This window comes from Anser brachyrhynchus, assembly GCF_964034855.1.
Source record: "Anser brachyrhynchus genome assembly, chromosome: 3".
NCBI lineage: Eukaryota > Metazoa > Chordata > Aves > Anseriformes > Anatidae > Anser > Anser brachyrhynchus.
In genome coordinates this window covers 56,551,159-56,564,784 of record NC_137696.1, presented here as the reverse complement: position 1 = coordinate 56,564,784, position 13,626 = coordinate 56,551,159, and the positions used below count along the sequence as shown (strand labels likewise).

General features: G+C 41.3%; 1 protein-coding gene and 1 long non-coding RNA gene across 3 annotated transcripts in view; both read right to left on the bottom strand.

The window, feature by feature from the left end:
* UST (uronyl 2-sulfotransferase) overlaps nucleotides 1-13,626 on the bottom strand; it is a gene marked incomplete at its 3' end in the record, with an annotated part of 164,199 nt that overhangs the window by 148,115 nt on the left and 2,458 nt on the right. The window lies entirely within an intron of this gene.
* The window catches only part of LOC308193379, a 31,061-nt gene extending 17,435 nt beyond the window's left edge, over nucleotides 1-13,626 (bottom strand). The window contains exon 1 of the long non-coding RNA XR_013949585.1: nucleotides 1-13,626. This exon is cut by the window's left edge and continues 15,068 nt beyond it. This is a non-coding gene — a long non-coding RNA (uncharacterized lncRNA).

Genomic DNA, 13,626 nt, shown 5'->3' with positions numbered 1-13,626 from the left:
TGTGAAGATTTTGGCTCCATTTCCTTTACTCACCCATCAGATATTTGTACACATTGATGAGATCCCCCTGAGCTGTTCTCCAGGAGGAACAGTTCCAGCACTCTCAGCCCCTCCTCACTCCGGTGGGCCTGCAACAGATTCACTCCCGACACTGGGCTAAGTGCTCCTAATGTGGCTCACCAGGGCCAAGTACAGAGGAAGGACCTCCTCCCCCAACCTGCTGACAACACTGCTCCTCATGCAGCTTAGGATGCTGCTGGCCCTCTTTGCTGTGGGAGCACACTGCAGGCTCATAGAATCATGGAATGGTTTGGGTGGGAAAGGACCCTTAAAGTCAAACCCCCTGCTGCGGGCAGGGACATCTTTCACTAGATCAGGCCCCACAGACCCTGTACGTGATGTTTGTGTAAATGTTCCCTAACTTGATCCACCTCATCTGAGGGCAAGTCTTCCTTGCCCGGGATTTCTGAAAGCCGGTTGCACCAGGAAAGGTTGAGGCAAAGATGCTGTTAAGCGCCTCAGCCTCTTCTGTGTCCTTTGTCACCAGGGCCCCACCTTATTCAGCAGCAGAACCTCAACTTCCCATCTGTATCTCAAGAGTAAAGGAGATCCAACGGTAGATGTTTTAATTCCTTACAGCCATTCCTAATTCAATTGTAAATTAGAGGGAAGACACACATACTGACCTCTGCGTAGCAAGGCAAAGAAGCAAGCACGTGCTCAACAGTGCATTAAACTATGCATCTTTTTCATATTGATTAAACTATAACAAAGGATATAATTTCTCTTTTCATACATATACACACATTATTGATGCTGTTTTTTCCATAATCACATTACGTTTTATTTCTATTAAGGTAAGAGTCCTGTAACCCAGCGCCTAAACTCTGCACCATCTCTGTACTCAAAAACACGCAGGAAAAAAATTACCACTGAAGAAAAATCTAGCAGATCTTCCTCCTAAAAAATGAACATGTGACACTACAGACTGAACTCCAAATAAAACAAACTGAAGATAAAGTTACATAAATAGAATAATATTAAATAATGAAATGTAAATTCTGAGAAATTTCAATATACGGCAGTACAATAAACCTAGTTTGGTCACACACTTTATGTTATTTCTAGTTAAAGAAAATAAACATCAGGCCCTACTGAACTGCAGTCCTCAGCAGTAACTTAGCATTTGTGTCACAGACACACTGAAATTGGTATAATTCACATAAGGACTATTAACGCAAGCTCTGGCTTTTTAGTTGCTTAACACACACTTTCCCATTCTAAACTCCTTTACTCTACAGGACTTTTAAGCTGGTAAAGCAAAATTTTTTTTGGTCAAAGAAATTGCAATGCATTCAAAAGCACACAAAAGAGCATTTCACAAATTTGTACTTTATATAAACTGTTCTTTGTGGTTCACAAAGAATTACAGCTGCGGGAGGCAGAACGCATTTAGCCATACATTAGTACTAACATCATTTTGTTATAAGTGTCCAAAAACGCAGCAAGGGAAGGAACAAGGAAAAATGCTTACACTTTTCCTCTTCCTTGTTCTTCCCTCCAACTTTCTTTCCAAGTTGAACAGGAACATTTTCCAGACAACACATGTGACCTGCACAGTACTGTAAGCCTCTGTGAGATACGACCAAATGCATACAGGTATGCACTAATAAATCTATCCAGTCATGTGGACTCAAAATCCTTGGGTCTGCAATCCAGCAACCATTCACTGCCCTAGCACGCTACCGAAGCAAATAAAAGAGATTACTAATGCTTGGTCAGTAGGCAGGACCCTGTGCAGTCAAGGATCAGGAGTGCAAACAGCCTACAAGAGAAGAAAAGCATGGATGTTTGGAGAAAGAAAAGAGTGTAAACCATACTTATGATGTTATTTATGGAGTAGGAGTAAGGAAATCTTTTTGAACCAGAGCCATACTACAATTGAACAGCTAAACCTGCCACTTGTAACTCAAATTTAACTATATATTGAAGCACTGTGAGTCTCTTATTTTCCTTGATGTTGAACATATACACAAAAAAAATAGCTCAAGATCACCACATTTATTTGTTACATAAATGAAATTTCAAGTTTGAATTAGGATCCAGAGTACCGTGCATGAAAATGGAAAATGTTCATACTTTCTTAGCCAAAATGTAATCACATAAAAGCAAAAAGCTACCACATAAACCACTCAATTGATCTGCCTTAAATTTTTTTTTTATTGCTCTTTTGTTTTTACATGGTAACGATTCTGATAGAATGAGAAAATAAATTCCCTGGTCTTTTTTCCTCATACCATGCAGTAATTACCTGTGAATTAAGGCAATTTGTGAATGTAAAATTTTAACCAGTTGTAGCCACAGGGCCTAAATAGATGAAGCTTGCATGAAGCTCATTGACTCTCTCACATTATGAGATCCTTTGTACTAAAAACATTTGTCTTCAGCACAGATAAGGAAGTGTTTCTGAAGCTGAATATACAGCTTTTAAACTCTGTTGGCTACAAAGGAAGCTGTTTTAACATCTACCCATGCCACAAATACATTTTTACCAATGACAGTAGGGGCTTTGGTGAACAAATTACACAGAGGTGATGAAGACAGCTGCAGAAGGCAACAAGAAATAGGCCAATTACCTTTTCAGGGGGAACAGGCTCCACAACGTGCCGTTTATCGCCTATCTGCTCCCCCACTACTATTTCTGTCTCCTGCTCACTCCTTTTAAGCAGAGCACAGTAAGAGGTATTCTGTTCTAGCTTAAATCAGGAAAGATTCACCCAGCAACCTGTCCTTCTCTCACCCCACTTTTTCCCCTCCCAGTTATCACTTCTTCCCATGCACTTTGCTTTTCTTTTGAGAGACTCAAGCATTACGTATGGTTCTGCAGCAGCAGGCTTCTCCTGTTGGTGGGAACAGGTTGAGCGAAGACTAAAAAGTGGCTGCTTGCAGAAAGGAAAATGCAAGTTACCATATGTACACAGGGCAGGGGCTCTGCTGGGTAAAAGCTACTCCGCAGCCTGGCAGACTTCACAGGATCAGCACAGCTCGGGTGGGAAGGGACCTTATCCAGTTCCAAACCCTCTGCCATTGGCAGGGCTGCCACCCACTAGATCAGGTTGCCCAGGGCCTCATCTAACCTGGTCAAACTTGGTTTCACTCTCTTCTGAACTATTTTGCGGCTTAAAAAGCATCCCTCCCCCCCAAAAAAAAAGAAGTAACTCCATTGCCTTTCAGGAATATTGTGCAGATACGCACCCCAGAGATTGCATAAACTCAAATCACCCCTACCAGGCAAGCCAGGTAAGTGCTGTGAAAAAGGCAAGCACAAGGGCTTCTGTTTTTGTTAAGCATCAGTGTTTCATCAGACATGCTGCATGCATTTCCAGGCAAATCCCTGTCCTTCTGAGTCCAGGAAATTGTGGATCTATTCTTGATACTTCTATTCACCAAGCAAGTTAGAAAGCCTCCCTGTGTGCCTTAAATAAAAGGTGTTAATATTTACTTTCCTCTTTGAAGTGTTGGATGGAAACTGCTGTATGAAGATAAAAAACAGAAAGATGTACTCTGGTCCGCAGTCAGAGAGAAGGGGAAGAGAGGAAGACACTCGGCAGCTCCCTTGCAAAAGCTGAAAAACTTGGTCTATGACACCAAGCAGGAAATTCCAAGATTTTTTTATTTTTAAGAAATAAGTTTATAATTGACACAATAGCTCCAGACAAACATCTCTCCCTGCAGAGCAGGGGTAGTACAAACAAATCTACTAAACGGAGACTGCTGTTATCTTGGGGACAGTTGGGTCAACACTCCCCCCAAGCTTTATACCCTCAGTAAAATCTCACCGAGTCTTACTTCCCTTGTGCCCAAAGCATGGGCATTGCGTGTGCCAGCACCGAGCCCAGAACATGCAGCTCATTGGGATCCTTGCCAGGTAAAAAACATCGGACCCTGCACTGCTGCTGCTGCATGCTCACACTCCAGCCTGACATGCCTTAGTCTGGAGCCAGAGGAGCAAAAATGAGAGTAGCAATGCCAGCAATGGTATCACGGCTTACACAATGAACTTACTGCATGCGAGTCACTGAACACCTCACCCCAGTAATGAGATCCAGCTACTGCCAACCTCAGCTCTACTGGAGCTGGGGTCAGAAGGTGAAAGACACTGCACGCAACTTAAAAATCTTTCAGCTTCCAACATTCATAACCAAAACATTCCAGGGAAAAAAAATGAAGCTGTCAGCTGTTTCCATGTAGCACAGCGCAGAAAGTAGGTGACTGCTGAGCTACAAAGAATCCCAGAGCTTCCCCAAGGCTTGCCTCATTGACTAGATGAGTGTAAGATTCAAAACTAGAGTGGGGAAATGCAACAAGATTAATAATCAAGGCTGTTTATCAGTTCAAAAGTGATTTAAGAAATAAATCAACACCAAAAAGGCAATATGCAAGCACTAGGTATTTATTTGGATTCCTTTCTCCCTCATATACGTGCTGAAACAGACTTCCAAGGAAGCCTGTATTTTGCAAAGGACTTCCCTCTCATTCCCAAATCACATTCCCTTGTCCAGAAGGCGAGGCCACACCTTGGTTTTCATAAAACAGCCTTGTCTTTCTTCCCAAATTACCTCTGGTTTCAATGTTTCCTCAACCAGTAAGTGGCAACACATCCTCAGGTTGCAGCTAACTCTCAGTCTCACCTGCCTCCATGCCTCTTCCTAATGGCAGCCAATACATTTGCTTATATATTATTCATTACTTATACATACTGTTACCTCTATCAGCCTGTTGCACAGATGCAGTGATGACCAAAATGACACAACTGGAAAAAGCAGACAAAAAAAAATCACAAAGAACCACAGGTGCTAAGGTTTAGGCACTGCTATTTTGTTATTCTACATAATTTACTTATTGTGCTACGTCCCAGTGGGCAAGACAAAAGAAATCTGTACATTTGTATGGGAAGTTCTGGTAGGAAAGAACAATCAGCTGCAGATATGAAAAGAACTGAGAAGTCAGCATTTTCACAGCCTTTGCCTTACAATATCTGCTATAATGTTTTAGATTATATCACAACCCTTTTCGCACACCCTTTTCATGGAACTGTGAGACTTAGGGAGAAATACGCATACCGTGTTATCAAATCCACCCATCAAGCAGTGATAGATATCCCCTGTGGTGTTAGTTTTCCAGTGTTTTATGCAGTCTTTATTTCTAGGCATCCTAAGCACTGAGGTTTCCATGACCCACTGACATGAAGTGCTCTCAACCTAAAAATCTTGGTAGCGGGGCTTCCAGTCTCCTCTCCCTCCCCCTCATCTCCACTAGTCATCAACCCATATTTTTAAGAATAAATGCCACGACGACCCAGATTCTTGCCATCAAACTTCAGAAGTCAAGGACTTGGCTGTCGTGAAGACACAGGTGGCCCTATTGCTCTTTGGAGTGACTTCTGCCTCTCCCTGATGGCTTCAGAGGGAACCTTTGAAAGGAGAAGTCAGGGCCTTGAGGACATGCCAGACTCGGTCTAAATTTCATGCAACTTTTTCTGATCATCAAAGACCCCTTCCTGTCCCCTCTTCCCCCAAGCAGTTCTCTTCCACTTAATCTCTTCTTGGAACATTGTTGTCCCATCTGAATGCCATTTCCATCTATTAACTCATCAAACTTCAAAAGAGGCCTACAAATGTCTCATCTCTACGACCTTTTGGTGTGTTTCAAAATACCCTATTTGCATTTTTCCTTGCTTTTTAAGAACACAAAGGAACAGGATACTTGTGGGACACTTCTCCTAAGATCCTTACTCCTGATTTTCAACACAGATTCAGATAGCTCTTTGCCAGATGTAGGTCAGACAAGAGAGGCATGGAAGCCACCAAGGAAAGAGAAGCCACTCTGGAAGCCACCACCTGCTAAATTTGGTCTGGTGCTGTACAGGAAATGATTAACCAGGGGACTGGGCCACTATCCGTAAATAAAACAGAAGCAGAGGGAAACGGAGATGGTTACATCTTACAAGGCAATGAAAAAATGAGGAAATTAAACCAGAAAAAAAAAAAAAAAAGACCAGTACTATATTTATCTCCTTTCTGATAAAAATAAGTGGGAAAAAGTGGCCATATGAAAGCCTTGAACATGGTATTTGCTGTGAGATAAAGCGATAGTAATACTAATCAATTAGTGTAGGCATTCATAAAATTATTGTGTCATTTGAAATTGAAGCTGGAAGTGGTACACTGGGAGACAAATTCTCAAACACTTCCTGAAAAAGTTTCATCAGACTTGCTTTCTTTTCAGATCTCCTCACCCATCCCAATCCCCACAGGTCTCATGTTGTTTTGAACACAAGTTGAAAATGGAAATTGAAATTGAAAAATGAAACTGCCATGGAGCAAAAGAGTACAATTTCATATTCTAAATAGGTAATTACAAAAATAGTCTATTCAGAAAAACAACAGACTTTCCAAATTGGGGAAAAAAATGGAAATGATGAGTCAAACCCCCTTGATTAGCAGCTTTTGATCTGGCCGCTGGCAGCTCATCTCTAAGATCTGCGATGTGCTAGCAGTTTGGTGACCTCCTATGAATACTATGTTATTATTCACAACGTATCTGGGGCTGACACATTAAAAACCTCTGCTGGCCAAGTGGATGGTTGGTTCTCCTTCAAGTCAACAAGCTCAGGAGTGGGAGCACTAAAACCTGCTTCTCAGGTATGGCAGAGACGCTCTGCTTCTTTACCCAAATTGCCAAGGGCTCCATGATCTCCATCCCAGTTTCATGACAACTTCCACTCTGAATCATTAAGTGTGGCAGGAAGAAAGCTTTGGCAAGCATCCAAATGCCCATTTCTGAAGCAGTAGTACTCACAAACCCTAATGCAAACCTCTTCATCACGCTTCCACACTTAAAGCCAAACATCTATTTTCCACACAACAAGCCCTGCTTCCCTCATTGCAGCTCTCAAGAGCAAGAGAGTAAAATAAATTTCAGACAAATTATTGCTCTCCACTTCCTATCTACCCTCCATTCTCCAAACATCCTCTAACCCAGATTCTAAAACAAAGAAAAACAAATGCCTTGATATATAAACATAAGCTATGTTTAAAAATCTACTTGCCTGCTCAACAATAACGATGGGGAAACTTTTGGTGAAAAGTCATGTGTCATCATTTTCCATGGCTTTCACTCAAAAGTTAAAAAACAAAACAAAGCAAACAAACCAGCCAACAAACAAGCTTTTAGCTTATGCTTTTGAGCCATTGCTGCATTGGTCAGATGAGGTGTTGGAGACAAGAAACTCCGCTGCCCACGGGAAGGCGGCTGTGGCTGAGACAGCAGTGGGGTACCCAAGCCTGGTGCTCCCTTTCACCTTAATGGCAACATGCTACAACTGATGTCTCTGAAAATAACTGATCCTACTTGTATTACACATCTATCACAAGCTGTAATGATCTGGAAGCAGCTCTCACCCCTTAATGATTAGAGAAGGGATAATTAGCTGAGAGTGGATACCTAACTCAGGAGATACAGTCTTAGAGCAAGATCCAAACAGGCACCTAATTCTCACGCATTTCAAAATGATTCTCATCCCTTTTGTGCCTCCATGTTACGAAAGATCAGGTTCTGGACCCTTGTAAGCCCTGGCTCCTGAACCCACTATTCCAGAAGTAAAACAACACAGAGCAGTGGGCATGGGGACCTTCCCCAACCACCCAGTGCTCCATGAAAGAAAAACAAATTTGAATCGGCTGTCCTTAAAAGTTATCTGTCCTGAGTAACAATGTGGTAGTTTATTTTCTTGAGTGTGTTCATCCAAAGTCAGATGAACACAGAAAGCAGCTATTCGCTCCGCTGGCTGTGCTTCATAACACCAGAAAAACACAGGGCTTCCTTTCACAGCGCTGCAATTTGGAACAGCGCTTGCAGGGGGTCAGCAGCAGGTGCACAGTCACAACTTCCAAAAAAAGGATAAACAGTCTTTTTTTTTAATCTTGGACTGGAAGAAAAAAAAAAGTAAATTCTTACATCTCATCTACAAACTTCATCTTTGCTTATAGGAACAGCTACAAGTCCAAAATAGCTACTAGAAACTTCTTGAATGAGTTACTGGAATCAGAAGTTAACATGTGAGCACTTCCCCTCAAAGCTAAGACAACCCAGGAAGAAGGGCTCTGTTCCTCTTAGGTGCCCCAAATTTATTGTCTGAAAAAACCAGGTTAATATCACAAAAATACCACTCAAGCGGTTCCAGTAATTTCAGTTTCTTGCTACCCACAGAAGAGATTAGAAACTCTTTTTTTGTGCCTAATATATACTTTTAAATGACAGAATCAGAAGAAGAGGTAGGAGAAAGAATCAATTACCAGCTGGAAACAAGGGATAGAACAGCATACCAGAAAAAAAAGAGAGAGAAAGGAAAAAAAAAAGTGATGTTCTTTTTCTTTTTACCCCACTGTATTTTCTCTTTCAGGCTTTTGTGCCAGAACTGTCCTAGGACCGAAGTTGACCTGTTCAGCCATTTTACAGAGTGTTCCCACCAAAAATCAAAGATCTACATTGTACTTTTATCCTATGTTCCAGAAATTTTGACAAGCTAGACCTACACTTAAGTAACAGATGAAAAACCTTCACTTACTGTCTCTGCTGATTCTGACACGAGCTACTGACTTCAGAATAGTTTTATCAGGAATCAGTGTGGTAGAGCTAGCACAGATGTTAATCCAAACCATTTACTGTTTTTTTTTTTAAATATTATTTTAAATAGCCTTTATTTTCCCCACAGTGCATTATGAAGCTTTTGTATGAGTAACTGTTGCTAGTCTCCTTTCCAACACCCTTTAATGCTTATCATTCTTTGCCAAACCCTGAGCAAAAGCAATTTTCTTCCTCCCTAATTTCATATGAAAATAGAAGAGCTACTCCATCAATCACCTTTTTTCCTCCTGTGACAGCCACCATTCATTTGGCTAAGTATTCCCTGACAGAGCACAAAATGCTTGCCATCCACTGGAGGTGAACGATGCTTCAGGAAACTATGGTTTTACTTTTGTTTTTGCAAATGAAGTCTATGCAGCACGAATGGAAGCAAGAAGTACACGATCCGACTGCGTTCCCCTGGACACGAAGCCTTTGCTATGAAGACATACATGCACAACTATTAGAAACTGACACCCTTTGATGAGACTGTGGCTATCAATTATGACAGTAACTCCTGAAGTAAAACCGCATAGAGACTGTGTTAATGAACAGTAGCAATATTGCTAATAGGAATAAAGTAGCTGGACTGCTGACTGCCTCCGCCTACATGGGATCTCCCTTCATACACTCTGCCTGCCTTAACACTTTTAAAAATAGCCAAAATCATGAGTATCTTTTTTCTCTTTAAGTATTTCTATGCCTACCATCACTATACTATCTGAGAGTATCATATCCTATTACACATTTATCTTCATTATGTCCTTTGGGCAAAAGGGATTAAAACAAGATGGAAATAATGTACAACTTGTTCAAAGTCACATGAAGTCTGTCACAGCCAAGAACTGAAGCATCCCCCACTCCCCCAAGTCCAACTGTAGCATCCCATTTACTATTAGTAGACTCATCCTCTCACAGGTGTATATACCTAGGTCTGTATCATATAATTTCAAATTAGAAATATATATATATATATATATAAATAAATTTTGGAAAAAGTTGCAGTAATATTCCCTCTCATCAAGAATTGAATTAATCTTTTCAAGGTCACAGACAAAGCTGACAAGATGAAACAGAAAAATGTACACAGCTGCACATACACAATACCTGATTTCCAGGCTGGCGTTTGACTTTGTAAAGCAGAAAATGTACCTCTGAATGAATATCATCCAATTTTCCAAATATATTTAGAATATCATCATCACACTTTCATGCAAGCTTAAACACTTTTTGCTATGACTTTGCTGTACAAAGTGTTTCACGGCCAGGCAGAATAACGTTCTGTGATTCTGTGGTAACGTATTGCAGCGACCACTTCATCTTTCTGAGAGGAAAAGGCTCGAGTCAGTCATAAAACAAGGGGCATTCCGTTCCTGCTTAGAGTATTCCTTAACAGCATCATGTGTTAGGTAGAGCTCTGTTGATCTTACAACTGGACAAGTGGTGAATGATGAGCAAGTCTTGCAGCCTTTTAATAAAAGTTTCTTGGAGATGAGGCACATCTTTGTTTTTCCAAAATAGCTCGGTTATAACATGAGAATTTAGCAACATACACTGAAGTCCGAACATATTCTACCTCAAAAGAAAACATGTACCACATTCTCCATAGCAAAATTAGGAAGTCCAAAGAGAACAGAAAAGTCAATGAAGACAGATACAGCTACAGATTTGTCATTTTGGTTCAGCATCTCTCTTTTCAAAGCTTTAAGAAGCAGCTTCTAAGCTGACCTTTCAGTGCCTTGTAACGTTAATGAATTTTAAAATGTAATAAATTCCAAGCGTAATGTATTCTTAAACAGTCCACTGAAAAGCCAGACAAAAATCGAAATGCTTAAAAGTACTGAAGAGCTCTTTTGAGAACACCGCATGTTCTTGAAATGATGAGGGGGAAAAAAAAGTCAATAGGAACATAACCAGGGCCTTGTTAAAAGCATATTAATTTAAGAAGCGGATACTGCGTATCACCATATTGACTTCATCCATAGAGGAGGCTGTCTTTCCTTGAACGTGTTTCTCCTACTCATACGCCTGACAGGCATTCAAAACTGACAACTTTGTGGAAAACCATACTGACGATCGACATGCAAAAACAAAACTGGATGAGCCAACTTTTTGGCCATTAAAAAACAAAACAAAATCCCAACAACAAAATAACATGCTGTCTACCTAAAATGAAGCATGATAGGTGTTTTCAATCCTTAGGAAACCCTGCTCTGAAAAATTATGAGCTTTTCATCATTTGAGATATAAGTGAAATATTACAAGAAAGGGGAAAAAAGACTTTTTCCCTCCTCCAACAGCTTAGAAATAAAGGGTGTATTCAACACTCTGTCAGCCACTTTTATTATTTCAATTGGATAGTTTTTTTTTTTTCTTTTGCCCCTCTCTTAACATGTTAACGAGGAAAAAAAGAGACACCAGAAAAAACACAAAATAGAAATCAACAGCCAAACTGTACTGAAATAAAACCAACTCATACTACCTCAATGAAAATTCTTCACTTTGGGTTTGCTTTAAAATATTTTGAAGAGTTCTGCTACAGCTTCCCCTGAAAGATTTCTTTCTGCTGCCTCCACCTGACAGAATTACGGTTGGATTTTCCTGTGCATCCAAAATAAACAGTCACCCCTGTTGTGACAACTTCAAGCCTATGGAGCACATCTCCTGGCCAAAACACTTGAGAGCTTCCAGCGGAATGAGGATTGAGAGAGGGGAGCAATTTAGAGCCTGCTTCAGCACAACTGGCCACTTCAGCCTTTTGTCTTGCATAGGAACAAGCACGGCACAGGCAATTTCCACATGCAATCAAACCACTGACATCAAGCGGTGCACTTGTTGGCAGTCTCCCGGGGAGTTCAACAGGGGAAATGATTTAATTGACACGAACAACAACAACAACAAGTTTGCACTGCAAATACTGAAGATCAAAAGATATATATATTTTTTTTTATTGGCCATTAGAGGGTTGCTAGCAGCCCTTGGAAATACCCGTTTCTGTGTTTTGAAGCATGTCTGTATCACAAGCCAAAGCAGGGAAGACTACAGCAATGTAAAACCACCGCTGTTCCAAGGGAAAGGAGTCCCCAGTGCCTTCCCCAGATGCCACGGGACCATCCAAGATTTACGAGCTCTGTCCTACACATCTTGCAGAAGATCCTCCTCACTTCCTCCAAGTGCTGGAGCCGCATTTTGGTTAGCGAGCCAGGGTTACCTTGGCAGAAGCAACAAGCAAGACCTCATAGATGTTGTGTAAATCCCAATACTCCAGTGCATTACTGAAAAGCCTGGCAGCTTTTAAGCTTTCTTATTTTTGAAGCTCATAGATGGTCCAGGACTGATATGCGCCCCCACACAGTAAATTTAAGCCCACTGGCAACAGGCATGTTTTTATGAACTATCTTCCACAGATTCTTTAGAAATAGCTGGCTAATACCCATGCCCCCACAGATTACGTGCTGCAAACCAGTGCTCTACGTCTATCCCGATGGCATGACTACAGCGTGAAACTTGAGCCCTGTTCTCGTGAACCACAGCCAGAACGGACAGCGGAAACCAACAACATTCCACAGACCTTTATTCCTATTAGATCTATTATGAGCTTGAATTCAGAACAGGATAAAAAAAAAAGCGCAGCCTCATATCTACAGATCTCCTCCCATTTTCCCCATATGACCCTTCCAGAGCTCTGCAAAAGAGAAGAGATGGCAACGCAAAGTGGAAATACTGAATAGAGCTACTTTCTCCCCCTACAAGATGCCACAACATTTTTCCAACTGATTCTCCCCAATCAGTACAGCAACTAAGCAAAAAGGGAGACAAATATGGACAAAACACCAGAGAATCTGGTCCGGGAGGAAAAAAAGTTACTAGTAGTCTGAATATTCTAAAAGTACAGTCATCTGCCCCCCAACCCCGTCCCCTGCCTCACAAAAGGAAAGTTCAGAGAATTAGCAAATCTTCACACTTAATTCCTTTGAAAACAAACTTATTCCTCCTCCACAGAGTATGCTGCAGGCCTAAGAACTAAATGAAAGCTGTTCAGCCTCGGTGTTCTCTCACCACCTAGATTTCCTTTAAAGCACACACCTGCCCAACGCAGGTGTGATTTGCATCCTGATTGCCATTGAAGTCTTGTGCTGTTACTTGTGAACTTTCTTTCAAGTTTTGAAGTAAAAAACATCCAAGCATTCCTTCCAGAGTAACATAACTAACCAGGAACAACACACTGAAACCTGAAATGCAAATAAAAAAGCAAAGCCGGACAAGACGGCCCCCCTCACGCTACGGAGGCCTCAGAGTAATTAAACTGAGAAATAAGTTTTCCCTTTGGTCTACTGCCTCTCGGTTCTTGTAGCTATAAATGCAATAAGGGCGGCTGCAAAATTCACACACTGGAAACATGGTTTGCAAACTAGCTGTCTGTCTGATTGGGGATTTAAATTTTCACACCATAAACTGTGGCTTGGAAGGACTGGAAGGAAAGAGTTGCCTGTTCACTGGATCTGTGGCTTCAGGGGAAAGAAAAAGTTTGATTTTCTTTAACGTCATGAGACTTGACTAGTCAAGCTGTTTTACAAAGCACCATGCACATATGTAGGGCTTTGGTCATTAGCAAGGCCAGGTGTCTGCTGCCTACTCCTCCAAATGCTTCAAAGTCTCCTGGAAGGCAACAAGACTACCTGGCTACAAAGAAATGTTCACAGTTTGCAAACCTTACCAGTTGGGCAAATCAAGGAGTATGGCACTGTTCTTGCAAAATGTACACTAAATATATAAAAACTCTTTAACAATGTCATCCATAGGCTGACAGCCCAAATGGCACCGTACACCAGCAAGGGTAAAGTAGCTGTAGAAAATACCGTTCAAACAAGCACGTTTACATTGAGGCAGAACATGCTCCATTCACCAGCAGTGGCAGCGGTGCAGTTTGCTTGTTGG